The sequence below is a fragment of the Capsicum annuum genome, chromosome 10, assembly GCF_002878395.1.
Source record: "Capsicum annuum cultivar UCD-10X-F1 chromosome 10, UCD10Xv1.1, whole genome shotgun sequence".
In the NCBI taxonomy this organism is placed as follows: domain Eukaryota; kingdom Viridiplantae; phylum Streptophyta; class Magnoliopsida; order Solanales; family Solanaceae; genus Capsicum; species Capsicum annuum.
This window is the reverse complement of record NC_061120.1, coordinates 21,664,394-21,680,718: the sequence shown is the minus strand read 5'-3', so window position 1 is coordinate 21,680,718 and position 16,325 is coordinate 21,664,394. Positions and strand designations below refer to the sequence as shown.

At 27.1% G+C, this 16,325-nt stretch overlaps 1 long non-coding RNA gene across 1 annotated transcript; it reads left to right on the top strand.

Annotated features, from left to right (window-relative positions):
• The first annotated feature begins 9,160 nt into the window (after positions 1-9,160).
• On the top strand, positions 9,161-12,477 carry LOC107845357. The gene is made up of 2 exons (XR_001666799.2): positions 9,161-10,497; positions 12,253-12,477. It is a non-coding gene; the product is annotated as an uncharacterized LOC107845357 (long non-coding RNA).
• The last annotated feature ends 3,848 nt before the right edge of the window (positions 12,478-16,325 follow it).

The window sequence follows — 16,325 nt, the reverse complement described above, 5'->3', positions numbered from 1 at the left end:
ATATTATAGTAAAAAACTCCGTACAAGATGATAAAACAAATGCATAAAAATTGTTACAATTTAATAATTATTGAAGAGTCCTAAATAAACTCTAACTATTTAATAATTATTTTGTTATATATTTGAATTTGAAAATGATAATACTTTAAAAGAAAAACAAAAGATTTTTACTAGCTTAAACCTAGCAATCATAGTTGAAGAGTCGTAAATAAACTGTAACTATTTAATAATTATTTTATTATATATTTAAATTTGAAAATAATAATACTTTAAAAGAAAAATAAAAGATTTTTATTAGCTTAAATCTCGCAATCATAGTTGAAGAGTCCTAAATAAATTCTAACTATTTAATAATTATTTTATTATTTATTTGAATTTGAAAATAATAATACTTTAAAGGAAAAACAAAAAAAACATTAGCTTAAACCTAGCAATCATAGTTGAAGAGTCCTAAATAAATTCTAACTATTTAATAATTATTTTATTATATATTTAAATTTGAAAATAATAATACTTTAAAAGAAAAATAAAAGTTTTTATTAGTTTAAACCTAGCAATCATAGTTGAAGGGTCCTAGATAAACTCTAGCTATTTATAATAATATTACGTTTAGGATGATATAGTTAACAAAAAAAATATTTAACAAAATATAATAATAATAATAATAATAATAATAATAATAATAATAATAATAATATTGGTAGTAGTAATAGTAGAATACACATAGTAGTAATTTTTTTATTTAGAAAAAAAATGTTGCGGTAGTTGTTGTAGTTTTTATAACAACAACAACAATAATAATAATAATAGGTTATTGAATAAAAAATATTATTATTATTATTATTATTTAAAAGATAATATTTGAATGTGAAAAATAATAGATTTTTAGATTTAAAAAATAACATTTTTTCATTAGCTTAAAACTAGAAAATCATGTGTGGAAATTAGTAAATACATAAATTTATACTTTTTAAATGCTATAAAATATATTTTTATATTAAATATAAAATAATAATTTTAAAAATTATCATTATTATCTCATTAATTTTAAATATTTATCTCAATTCAAATATATAGATAAGATAACTATGTATTACATTTGAAAAAAGGAAGGATAAAGATGACTAATAAACTAGATAATTATGATAATATTTGAATTTGAATTTGAATTTAAATGAAAGTTGAATTCATGAATTCATTTACTGCATTTTATAATTCTTCATATTTTAAAAACTATTTTTGATTTAATATTTTTTTTATATGTAGGAAGAATATGTCATTTTTTATCTTCATCTTCCTCCATTAATGTTCAAGGTACAACACTTTAAGCAATCTGTGTTTCCTTAAATTTGTAAAAGTCAATCTTTTGATATTTTTGAACAATGTATATACATGCATTACATACTTTATTGTGTATTAAATTATCTGAAAATTATAATATGTAGATGTTCATGGTGTCATCACAAATAATATTTTGTATAATAATTATATATCATACTTTTTATCTATTTTTACACTTTAGATTCATGATCTTTGATCATTTTAAGCTACAAAACAAACATGTTTTTAGTTCTACAAAAGAGTACTGTTAATTTTTTTTGATTTGATAAATAATTTGATAAAAAAAATACTATTATTTATATATAATATTTCCTGTTTACCCAAAAAACAAATTCAAGATTTCGTGTACTATCATTCTTATCTTTTATTACCGAATTTTTTTACCGATTTAATGAATGTGTTCGTTATGAAGGAATATAATTTTCATGAAAAATATTTTTAAGAAAATAAATTATTTCTTACTTATATTTTTGTTCGTGATGCAAATAAAAAATATTTTTCTAAAAGCATATATGTATTCTAATACTAAATAATAAAAATGAATAGTGACAAAAAGATGAATATGATCAGAGTGAATTGAAATATATGAAGACGGTGTAAGGGGGTGGTCTAGGTGGGTGAAGGGTAGGGGGTGGTGAATGTAGGTTTAGTTGGGGTGTGATAGGAAAAAAAAATTCTTACAAAATATAAATTAAAGAGTTTAAAATTCTTTTGGGGTTAGAAAAAATTTTAAATTCTTTTAGTAAAAATATTTTTTTTTTAGAAAAGGGGGCGAGAGGGTTTAGTGGTGAGGTGGGTGGTGTTAATAAAAAAAATTAAAACAAATAAAATAAATAGTAGATGTTGGGAGGAGCCAGGAGGACGAGTTGGGGTAGGGGGTTGGGTAGAGTAAGAAAAAACACTTAAAAGTTTAAAAAAAAAAAAAAATTGGGGAAGTGAGGGGGTGGATGATTTTTAGAGTGGTATGGGAGATTTTAATCAAATTTATCTAGAAGACATAAGAATACGTAAAAATAAAATACTTAAAAATATTAATGATAAAATCAAACAATAAAAAAATTATGAGCAATTAAACTTTATTTAAAAATTTAAAAAGATATTAAATTATATGTGCTTTGTTTATTGAATTGAAAGTGGTAAAATTTAAATTTTGAAATTAGAGTTTTTGTAATTGATACAATTAACTGTTTTGAAATTAAATTGAAAGATAAATCTTTTTTTTTTTTAAATATAGTTAGCTGTTGAAGTTGAATTGATAGATTAAAATAAAAAAAAAATAAAAATGTGAAATGAATGTAAGGATCGTAATTACATGTCTGAATTTATTAAAAATATAAAGGTAAAAGTCCAACAACAAAATTAATAATTATTTAATATTAAATAATTTATTATATTTAAAATTGAAGAGGTGGCAAGGATGGAGATGGTTAAGGTTAGATTTGTTTTTTTTCTAAATTATTTTTTTATTGATAAATAATATGATATTTAAATTTTTTGAAGGTAATATGATTTTGCATGCTGGAACGAGATATGTCAATATAAAATAATTAAAAATATTATTTTAATATTATTCGTGCATCGCACGGGTACATACACTAGTATATCTATATATACTAAATAGCAAGAAAATCTTGCTTAAGATGTTGCCAAGTGGCAGTCTATAATTAGGCCATGTGTTACTTTTTAGGACAATTTAGTTAAGTTAGGTAATAGTTAGTTAGTAGTTATTATTTTTAAATAGTTAAATTAAATATTTTTTAATATAGTAATATTTTATTTTAAATCTACTACCACGAACAAAAAAAATTGTTATGCCACTTTCTTAAAATTTAATATTTAAAATTTATAATGAGAAAAACTTTTGACTCATACAAAAATAAAATTAAATACGTCAACTTCCTTTATAATCTGTTAAGAATACAAAATAATAAAACAAAAAAACTGTAAATGTGTCTTTTGGACTATTGTTTGAATAAATATGTCATAAAAATTTATGCATTTTTCATATATTAAAAAAAATGATTTTTGATGCGGCTTATTCAAGCACATTTTAACTTTTTTATTTTGTAGTAATGAAGTAAAAAATACTTTTAAATCTTGTGTTACTAAATTAAATATATGTCAATTGTATCAAAATATTTTTAAATTTTTTGATATTAAATTTTTCATTTGAAAAGTTGAAAGAATCGTTCATTTTGAAACGAACTAATAAGAAAAGTAGTCCACGTAAATTGAAATGGAATATTAACTTTGTAATAAACATTCTAAAACATTGATTTGTTTTGAAAGAATAAAGAAAACTAGAAATAAAATAAAATAAAACTAACATAACTTAAATCACCTGCACAACCTCATTTCTTTTTTTCCGCGTCTCACCATGCACTCACCCATTATCCACGCACAAATTGAGTTAAATAAATTAGAAATTATGTATGATATTTATTATATTTATTATGCATAAGACTTAATTTATTTTTTATGAATAAATTTAAAATTGAATGCGTATCAACTAATTAACATCTATATCTTCTATATAATATTACTAAAAGTAAGTAATAAAATTAAAAAGGGTGTTGCCTTTTTAGGATTTTTTTTCTCTTCTTTCTAAATTGAACATTTGTTTGAATGTGTACCAATTAATTAACATCTATATCAACAAAATATATCTTCTATATATCTTACTTTAATTTTTTTAATACTTTAATTGTTAAGTTATATAGAATAATAAATAAAGTATAAAAAAAATAGAAACTCTATAAACTTCTGCAAAATAACAGAAACTACAAAAATAAAAAATTTCAAGTCATTTAAATTCAAAGAATACTTAAATGCAAATATATAAAAAATTATATAATAAAAAATTCTAAACATTTTATTTGTTTAAAAAAATAACTGATTTTACACTTTTTAAAATTAAAAAAGATAATTAAAAAAAAAAAAAAAAGCTAACCTAACCTCCTGTGCACGTCCACACTTCCCTACCCTATTTCCCTGGCACGTCTCCCACTCCTGATATTTTTTAATTTTTAATTTTTAAAACTGAGAAAAAAAAACAAATAAGAGACAAAAACTATCAATGGATAATATCTACGTTTCCAGAACTTCCACAATAAATTTTTAAAAAATTAGGCATAAATTCAAAGCAGTTACAATGTTTACACATTTTAGATTTCTTTTATCAGATGTGTTTAAAGCCACAACATCTTGGCAACGTTGAAAAATCAATATTGTCAGAAAAATTATTTCTACACCGAATGCAACCATAATGATTCAGTTAAGAGAAATTTCTTTTTTGTAAATAACACTTCTTTATTTTTTTGGCATTTTAATTTTTATTTATTTTATATTTATAAAAATAATATTATTGTTTCTGCAACAAGATGTTAGATTTTCATGTTTACTAAATTTTTTGGCGTAACATCTCCTCTAAACTTACCACAACTTTTGTAGATTCTTCTTTGTCACTTTAAATAAACTAATTTAAAAAAAAAAGCTTTTGTTTAATTTCAGGTGTAAGAATATTTATCACATATAAGTACAACAATGAATTGAAAATCAATGTCGGTTGAAAGCATCTAACAGGTCCTACAAAGAAAAAGCACTGGCAATAGCGCTTCATAAAAGAGACAATTTTAGCAATATGTGATGCAATTTGATTTCACACTTAAAGAGAACAAGTAATTGGAATAATGATTTTTTTGGAGACTTATATTCTGTTTTTTAAATTATATGCTCTTTGTTTTATATTGTTATTTGGTGGTTATGGTAATATATTTATATCATAAAAAAAATGAAATCGGACTTTGAAAGTGGCTTATCAAAATTTTTATGGGATGCCACGCATGTAGTCAGACACATTTTAATTTATTTGTTTTATTCGATCTCCCACGTAGAAAATAAAAAATATATGATTGAGAATCATTTTCTTATATTCTTAATTTTTTTCAGGTGAATTTATTTACAAAGCGGGATTTAAATATGCAAAATTCAATAACTCCATCATTTCTTTTTCTTACACCCATGCGCGCAACATGAAGTGTGAGGTAATATCTTGGAGAAATATTGATACTTAAAATATGCTAATTCTAACTTTAAATTTTTGTTGTGGTCTAAACGAACCTAATTCCTCTTTACAAATTAGTTCTTAATTAGTGTTACATGGCCTTGAAATATGAATTATTATTTTTTCTTGATTATCCTATACATTTGAATCTATCATGATTAAATCCGTTTTTGTATAAATTTATATATTTAAAAATTATATGAAAAGTATTATAAGTCGCAATTTTTCTCATATCAATGTGATGAATAAATAAATCTTAAAATCTTGGTCAAAATTCATATTTTTTGACTTTCAATAATAAAATTATGAGTTATAAAAATAAACGGGTGGAGTACGTCATATTAATTTTTCACTTTCTGAAGGTTAGAGCATGTGTTATATTGTTTTCCACATGAGCATGTTTAATTAATATTTTGGTGTTACCATAGTATTTGCCAGCATGATTTGAGTATAGGATACCATCTCAAAGCTTTATATTTGTCATGTGCTTTAACATTTTGATATCAAGCCCATAAAATTTGCAAACATAATTGTTAATAAAATTAGTCTCTGAAATTTTTCCTTTAATGCAAATGAAGGACAAAATAATCATTAGTTTGTGCAAATGTGTCCTAATTCATATACAGTTTTCTCATGCTTCGATAAAAATTTGTCTTTCACTCCCCATCTTCGTTTATACACTGACCACATCCCTTACGACAATCACAAACATATACATGCATTATATATAGGACAATTGAGATCATAAAACACATCATAACATATTGATTATTTTTTCATAAAAGAACATCATAGCATATTTAGGAGGACGAAAGAAGGCAAAAACACAAAAAGAGGCAAAGATACAGGGTATTTAGGAGTTTTGAAAAAAAAAAAAAAATTTGTTTGAAACAATCAAGTTGGAGCTCTAGGTTTCGTTCAAAGTTTTTTTTAGATTTTTTGACAATTTATGAAATTACCTTCCAAAAATATTTGAAGTAATTAGTTGTTTGATTCATTTATTATTATATGATGCGCTTTTAACATATATACATGCCATCTTTTTTTTATTTATCTAATATAATTAACATGTACAGATGCTAAAATTTTTGGTAAGTTTACATGATTATTCATTTGCAGTTAGTAAGTCTTTAAATTATGATGAAGAACTCTATGATAAGATCACCTAATTCAAATCTTATTATAGTTACGAAATAAAAAAAATATAATTTAAATGAAATATATATCAACAGATTAGACTGAAATTCAAACATAATATAGGTTTTTAAAATCATTTATTTGGATAATAGGTAAAACACTAAATAAAAAGAACAAAAAAAAAATTAAATTATTATAGTAAAAAAATGCTTACAGGAAGATAATAGGGATTGTCTGATGTATTATGATTTGATTAAATAATTCTAAAATTATTGTTAACAAAATTAGAAAATGAAAAAATCTAAGAAATAGTGTAAAACTATATTTAAATGTCTATTCAAAATAATAATTTATATACTTATCAAATATTAAAAGAAAAATAGTAAAAAATGTTATTAATTTTTGGGGCTAAGCTAATAAAAATTCACAATACTGATGGTGTTAGAATTTATATTTTATGATAGTAACATCAAGAAATAATATATGATTCTAAATTCATATATTTGTATCTATTTAGAAAAATAATAAACACAAATATAAAATTTGCTTTAAAAATTATTGGATTCAAGAATTTCATTTATCAGCTTTTGGCTAATTGATAAAAAGCAAAACAAAAAATAAATAAAACTAAATAATTATAAGCATTTCTTTAAAAAAAAATCAAAGAATTTTTCAGGGATAAAATGTCTACATTATATTAAAAAGGAAGTAATATGTAATGATACTATAGCAAGTGATGATAACGTAATAAAATATCATCCTAGCAAAGTAAAATACTAATAGTTGAGAATTACATGCATTAAAATAATATAAAAATTTTAAAAGTTATTTGGTGACTATATAATTAATTTTTCTTAAATTAATAGTAATTTTATTACTGGGCATATTAGATTGAGAAATAAAATTACAGTTGAAATACAATATAATATAATCAAATATGCTCAAGTAAATAGTTGAATTGATATTATATTTCTATCACATAGATGGATTGATATTATATTTCTTTTGTTTTGTGTGATCTCAAAAAACTCTATTCATACGTGGTATGAAAGAGTGTTTGAAAGATATGACTTGAAATTCACACTATAACTATTTTTTTCATTGAGTTAGCTAAAGAAAATCAAAATTATTACTAATTATCAAGAGTTTACAATTTTTGCTATTATTTTTATTTAATAACTTAATTAAAAAAACTTCGTCAAAAATTTGTATTTATAAACAACTAATAAATAATCATGAATAAGATAGTTTAAATTTCACGATCAATAAAAAAAAAATTAATGGGTCAAACTAATAAAGTAAAAAAAATTAAAAAAATTTCTTTCTAACATTTTTCACACATCGCGTGGGGACGAATGCTAGTTATATAAAACGTAAATTATGCATATATATTATATTAAAAGTGAATTACGCACGTAATATAGATATATTTTAATTGTGATATCTAAAAAAAATAATATAATTTCATTTTTAAACTTGTCCGCATAACTTACTTTAAAATTTTAACTTAACACCTATTTATTTACCTCATTAATAACTTTAAAGTAAATTAATATAATCCCTAATGCGAACGCAATATTTTAAAAGAAATGCATATTTTTAAAAAAATAACAATGTGACTATATATATATATATATATATATATATATATATGTATGTATGTATGTATGTATGTATGTATTTTACAAGATCGTATAAAGATTCTTTATATAAATAAAAAAAATTGCAAAAATAATTTATTTTTGGGAGAAAACTGTACTTTGATCCATTGGACTAATGATAATGAAGGAGGGAGTACTGAATAGGATTTTACATCATATATAATACATCCGCTTTAACTCTGCTTTATTTTTCATACCAGCTTATCTACCTTTAATTACTTATTTCTTGCTTAAACTTCATCAACTCTTTTTATTTATTCCCGATTGTTTATTGCTGCTTACTATTTTCATTATCTTATTTTGCTTATATTATTATAGTCTCTGTCTATTATATATTATTTTAATTATCTGCTTATTATTATTATAGTTTGCTTATTATTGCCAATATATAATCTGTCTATTATATATTACACTTTTAATGTTTATTATCCCTATTCATCTCTTTCTCTTCAATTTTAGGTATTTTAGCAGCACTACTAGAAAAATGGGCTATGGTAATGATAGTTTAGGCGACGATTCTATAACCGTCGCTATAGATACTATATGTCGACGGTTATAACCGTTTCATAATGTGACCATGTCTAATGGGATAATTAATTAACATAATCATCGCATGTTTGATTTAACTGTCCTAATAAATCACCCTGTTGTAACGGTTATTACAATCGTTACTATAGAAAAGTTATAGTGATGGTTACAACCGTCCCAATAGATGTTAGGACAACAATATAAGTTAACCGTCGCATAAGTCTTATTATAACTGTCTCAATAGTTATATTTATGGTAACGGTTATTATAATCGTTCCAATAGATATCTATGGTAACAGATATATAACCGTCGCATATTATAATTAAATATGTTAGGATAAAATATAATATTAACCATCGTCTAATGTATATAACCGTCCCTATAGATTAATGTGCGGAGACGGTTATATAAACTGTCGCTATTGACAATTTATTGGGATAGTTTTTTTTTGATAAAAAATGTAACCCGAGAATTTTTCCTCCAACATTAAAATGTTTACCCGGGAATTAATTAAATTTATTAAAAAACAAAACAAAATTGGGTCTTAGGGTTAGGAAAATCCCCAATTCTCCATTCTTTCTTTCCTCGATCTTTCAATACACCAAAAAGAACGGCTCACATCTCACATCTTCAATATGTAGATTTTGCTTAATTCTTAGTAGATTTTGCTGAACTCTTGTCTTTGCTATTACTTCGGGAACTCGTCTTAGTAGACTGCTTTACTAAGGTGTTTTCTGTGAAATTGATGCTTTACTTGGTATATTTTGATATGAAACTACTCCGTTGAAGGAATCGGTAAGGAGCAGTTTCTGATTTTCCAGTACAATATCTGTGATTTTTAAGTTTTGCTATTTTTGAGCTTTGCTTTTCTCCGAGCTTTGCTATTTTTGAGCTTTGCTACTTCTCAGTTGAAGGAATCGATATTCTCCATTGAAGGAATCGGTATTCTCCATTTGCATGTAAGAATCAAGTACCTATTGTTTGTAATTTACCTTGCATGTGCTTTTTTTCATAATTGAAAGAATTTTTAAGTGGATTTTGTTCTCTTAGTCAGTTTTGTTGCATTTTCTTCTTTCTGCTAGTGAAAGTACTGTATAAAGGTGAATAGATTTGATATAAGAAATAGATCCTTTACAAAATTTGATCCTTATCAAAATTTTGACATCCTTCAAGTGGATTATTTAGGGTTGGATTGAAATCTTGCACAAAGCCACATGCTAACACAATGTCAATATGGATAACTGTCGAACTTTAATGTAAAACGAAAAAGACAAAGGTTAGTCGGCAAGATAGGAGGGTAAAAAAACAAAGAAACATTAGGTTAAGAAAAGACATGACTGGTGTTGGGGGGGAGGTTAGTGGTAGGTAGGTGACAAGGTTGCTGTGAGTCTATCAATCAGATAAGTCGGTGAAGAAGAAGAACAGCTCCGGTGAACATGGGTGTTGAACATCCGGAACGTGTAAGACTTCTTGGAGGGGGGTTACAAAGACCTCTTTGAAAAGATTAAATGATAGATCTTTACCAACTTTAAATAATGCCACAAATGATGTTGTGCAACAAATGCAAGAAAGGATGCGAAAAATGAAGGATCAAATCGAGGAGTAGAAGAGAACCATTCGACAAGAAGTTGTTGCAGATGTAATTGCTCAGCTTCAGAATGCAGAAATAATTGATCCTAAGATACTGGCAGCATTGTCCATTCCTTCACCAATGGGATCAACTTCAACACTAGCAGCTACAGAGAGAAACAGTCAAAACTGTAAAGGTTAGTGTTTGAAACTCGAAGTTGTACTTGAGTTCATTTGGTGGCTGATATTATTGTTGTTGTTGGACTGTATTGGATGGTTATTGGTGGCTGGTAACTTTGTGTCATAGATCAAGGTATTGTTATTTATTGTTTGAAATTTTGGATGGTTATTGGTGTGCTTTTAAATCAGAGCGACAATATTTTATGATTAAAGGTCAATTTGGTGCCGATGAAACACTGTAACATCACATGGTGTCAATGTTGTGAACTTTTTTGGCCCCTAAACTTTATTGCATAATCAATGGTAACCTTCTGGATGTTCACTTCTACCAGTCATTGGCACATTTTTTGGGGTCTGAAATTACAGTGTTAACTGAAGTGTATCAGTTTCACTAATACTTTTTCGCGGATATACTCAAATTACAGTGCTAGCTGAAGTCTGTTTAATATTTGAAGCTATTTAGTAGTATTACTTAAATCGTTTTTTATTATTGTACTCCTAATTTTTGTTCCTTTTTAGGTGTCTATCACATAGTTTACACATGACTATTGGTGCAATAGCTAACATTTAATGAAGCTTCAGCGAATCCTAAAATGATATTAATATATTTATATCTTGAAGACTTTGAACATTTCCCAGAATATTACTATGGCCCTGCGTATATGCTTTCTGATTTTGATATAACCAAGGCCTCAAATATATCTGCATATACAGCCATACTTCTAGATGAATTTCTGCAAGCTTGGTTATATATGATGCAGTTTAGCGTGACGCTAACTCCTCCTCTGGCTCACAATATCAGTTAACAATTCACGCTGTTTTGGCATATTGTCAGGCCTTTATCTGATAGCTTGTGTACATCAAATGGGACAGCCCCCTTTGGCCATGTTACAACAGAGATGGCTATGTTACACCTTCAGGCCTTTATCTGATAGCTTGTGTACATCTCTATTTTGAAGATTAGTTTTTGTGGTGCTCCTGCTGGAATAACCATCCAAGTCATCATAGAAATTAGTTGCCACTGTAAATAGTTTCTTGGGCCCTTGTATAACACTTGTAACTTGGTTTAATAAACATGTGCTACCTTCCTATCATCACAATTCACAAGTATCAAAGGATGGTAGATAGAGTCAATGTTAGTCATGCATAAATTAGTTGTACCTAGGCGAAACAAAGCTTTAAAATAGAAAAAGAACAACCTCAAAGGCTACCCCAAAAGTCCATTATTTAACAGTTTAATTTCAAGTCAATGCTCCGAGTGAATCACTTCATAGGCATGTTTCCTGCTGTAACAAATCCAATTTCTTTATGAATCCATAACTAATATAAGCATTCTATTTAGTTAGAATCCATAGGGAATACTGTTACCATCACAAAAATGAAACTAGAGGGAATAGTTCAGGTGGGGGGAACTAAGTTATAGCATTTGTTACTAGTACTTATTAGCTAAACAAGAGTCAGAAATACTACTAGTGATGAAATAGTGAATCAGAAATAAGTTAATATTAGTATTACCGACCAGATTCTTTTGAACAAATTTTTGCAACTTTGCTAGTCGATAAACACCTTGCTGAAATTGGTTCCCAGTGATTGTCCATCTGATCACTGTCTTAAAGAAATGAGATGAGCCTTTTGTCACTGCCTCTCATCTTTCTACTCCTATGGGATTGCCTTTCCTATTACGTATTCTAACCATGCTTTGCTCCTTTTGTTGTTGTTGTTGTTATTGTTGTGTAGTTTGTTTATCAACTCTAATTTTGTTTTTCTTGCAGGTGATCATGACATAGAAGTGGCGGAAACGAAATTGATGAACTAGACTTGACCTAAGAGATCGATCACATTGGCTTCATGTTACAGTAGTTGTTGGAAAAACTTGTGTATGTTTTGATTGAGATTGATCACATTTGACCGAGTAGTTTCAAACTTTTTTTTTTGAACATTCAAAACTTGTGTATGTTTTGATTTTTTTGAATGGTCAAAAAATATTTGGTTTCTTATTGGTGGGCTTTTTGGGATTAATAGTTACTAGTACTCTTGATTATTAATATATATGTACATTTTGTGTTATGGTAGCTTTATAAAATCATTGCAATAGCATAATATAGTATTGTTGAATAACTTAATAATAATTGTCCTAATAGCCTAAAATAACTGTCCCTATAGTCAAAATTAACCGTTGTTATAGCTCATATTTAATCGTCGTAATAACTTACAAAATAACCGTCCTATAAAGCTTTTAGGACGGTTCATAACTGTCACAATAGGTAGTTGTCCCAATATAAATAGAACTGTTGCAATAGCTTAAAAACTGGCACAGTAACTTTTATAGGGACGGTTGAAAACTGTCCCAACATGTAATAAACCGTTGCAACAAGATTTATAGGGACGGTTGAAACCGTCCCGACATATAATAAACCGTCACTATTGCCTCACAAGCGTCGATATATAAGGACGGTTTAAAGCCGTCTCAATAGCTTCCTAATCGTCGCTTAACATACTTATAACCATCGCTATAATAGATATATAGGAACGATTTGGAGCCGTCCCAAAACCATCACAACCGTCGCAATATGGTCAATGTAAATAACTGTCGCTAAAGACAGGGATGTAGGGACAATTTTCGTAACCGTCGCAAGAAACTGTCACATTTGAGCTACGATAACGCCTTCAGTTGTATCGGGTCCCCAAACCGTCGCTATATGTCTATTGGAATGGTTTTGATGGATATGAAGATGGTACGAGAATCGTTGCCATAGCCCATTTTTCTAGTAGTGCAATATCTTCTTTAATCACAATCCGGAACAATAACAACAGTCTTTTTTTAATCTTATTTGGACTTTTCAAATCCCTAGGAATTTACAGATTAATCCATCGTTACTGCTAAAACACTGAGAGAATAACCATATACTAGGGGTATATTTATAAATAATTTACCAATATTATAAGATCAAAAAATTGGCGGTAATCCACACGGCTATCCAGATCTATAATATTAAAACAAATGTACTAACAAGTAAATATGTACTATTAAGCAATTTACTAAATTTTTACAAGATCGAAAAATTGGCAGTAATCCACACAGCTATCCAGATCTATGATATTTAAAAAAACATCTGAAAGAAAACATCTAATAGTCCCAGTTTGGTTCCTGTTCTGAGTGGACTTATTTCTTCTCTTGGAATTTTGGATCTTGGTTCTGGTGGTTCTGTATTCATTGCTATTTCTTTGGACAGTTGCTCTATTAATAATTTTTTTATTGAGTCTACTACTATTTTTTCTATATTTCTTTTCTCATTTTTCTTTTTTCCTAAGAAAAAACCTTTTCTAGTTTTTGAAGAGCTTCCTTCGTCTGTTGTCTGGGTACCTATGGTCTTGAAACTAGCTGGGAGTATTCTCCTTACACTTTTTGGCAAAGTGTCAGCCGTCAACGGATTTGATGAGTCTTTACCAGCTACCATTTATTTGAATGAACTAGCTGTATCATTACCCGATACAATAGGTCTTTCTACATTTATTGGGGAATGCACACCCATTAACAGATTTAAGGAGTCTTTAGCTACCGTTAAAAACTGGACTAACTGTATCTTTACCCGATACAGTAGGTCTCTCAATTTTTTAATAAGATGGAGAACTTTTTGAGATTATTTGAGTCTCATAAATTTGCTGAATCTGTTGTGATAGTTCAAAATGAAGAATCTTTATACGATCTTGTAAAATACCTATATGTTCTAACATTTGTCCTTTTTCATTTACAAGGTTTTCATTATCTTATCTTAAAATCTCATTGGCGTGATTTAGTTGTTTGAAAGCTTCAGTCATGGAGGAACAATGATCACAAAATATATTTTGTCTGTGTCTTTTTTAATATTATATTGGGGAACTTCTTTCATATTTGGTTTTAGGGTTGGAGTAATATAATAATTTGGCCCTAATTTATACGGGCATAATCTAATGCCTCTGTTAAATTATCAAAGCCTTTATAAAGAGGGGTTGTAAAGTCTTTTACAGAATCCATTACCTCTATCCATATCTGAAATACTCCCTTTGTTTTTTCCCTAAGAACAACATAAAATTTAAATTTGTTAGTGCTGTTTTTCTTAGTAAAATAATAACTTAGCATTTAGAACTGAAATAAAGTATCTAGTGTCTCTAGGTGTCTTGTTGTAGGAGATTCATAAATTATCGATCAGGCAGATCTGTCGTTTGTCCACCCTTACATTTGGTCTCTTGAAAGTCAGATTGGATGGCTCATAAATAACGAGACTGTGAGGTCCGAAGACCAGTCTTTCTAATTTTGGATGTTCCAACATTGTTAGTGGCTTGTATCGAGTGTTGCTTAGGAATTTGTTTAAGTAGTTTTAAGAGGATGAGGCTTTTGCCTTTCCTTTGTCTTTGCCTGTATACATACTAAAGCAAAAATTGTTAATTGTCTTCTTTTATTAGTCTACTTAATTGATCTGCTAGGTTATTATATTTTCCTTTAATATGTTCTAGAACAATATTATAAATAAAAGTCGCATCTAAGAAATTTAACCACCTCCTTTTACTGCTATTCTTTTCTTTTATTTTCTGATAGAATTTTACTATAACCTCGCAATCTGTTCTTACTAATATTTCGGGTTTATTTAATATATAAAGCTTAAAACTATTTAAACCATGAATTACTGCTAGTGTTTCTGTATCTATACTACTTAGATTGCCTTTTTCTTTATATTTTCCACTTGCATAAGCACAAATTTTTTCATCCATTTTGTCACTATATTTATTGAATTTTGCCTTTAATATTTCTCCCCATCCTTGAAGGCTTCCATCTGTCTCGACTATTAAATAGTCTGTTTCTAATGCTAATGTTAAGTCTGGGATATCTTGTAACAGTCCCGCTACTTTTCCTAAATCTTTAATAAAAGTTCTAGCATAATTTAATAGTCCTAAAAACTTCTGTAAATCTTTAGTCTTGTCTAATCTATCAGGCATTTCTAAGATCTTTTTAGTTATGTGTGGTTGTAGTTTTATTCTACCATCTCCAATGACTACTCCTAAAAGTTAATATTATTTTTACATAATTTCATCTTCTTTCTACTTATTATTATTATTCCATTATTTACAAATAATTTAAAAACTTGTTGTAAATGTCCTAAATGTTCTCTCATATTATTACTAAATACTAGAATATCATCTACATAAACCAATACAAAAATTTTATAGTCTCCAAAAATACTATTCATTTTTCTTTGAAAAATTAGAGGGGCTATCTTTAATCCGAACGGCATAACCAGCCACTCAAAATGTCCTTCTGGATATGTGAAGGTTGTCCATTCTATACTCTCTTCGTGCATCTTAATCTGCCAATATCCAGATTTACAATCAAATTTACTAAATATTTTTCTTTCTTGTATCCTGTTTATTAATTTTGTTTTGTCTGGTAACTTATACCCATCCATTACAGTATTATCATTTAGTCTTTTGTAATTTATTATCATTTTGACTTTTTCTCTTACTATTTCACTATGGTTTCTTACTATGAAAGTTGTTGATCTATGTCTTGATTTGGATCTTCTAATTATCCCTAATTCTAGTAGCTCTTTTATTTGTATTTCAAAGTCTTTAAGATCTTCATTTGTAGCTTCTATAGATGTTGTTTTTATAGTATATTCTGGATTAATTATTTCTAATTTGCAGGTAATTTGATTGGAGTCCCAATGTTGCAAGGGTTTCTCTCCAATTATCTCTAGTTTGTCTAGAATTTGTATTATTTTATCTAGGTCTTTTTGATCTTTGATTACCCATATCTGTTGTATTCCTTTCCTAAAATTGTATAATTATGCTCCTAGTTCTATTAATGTGT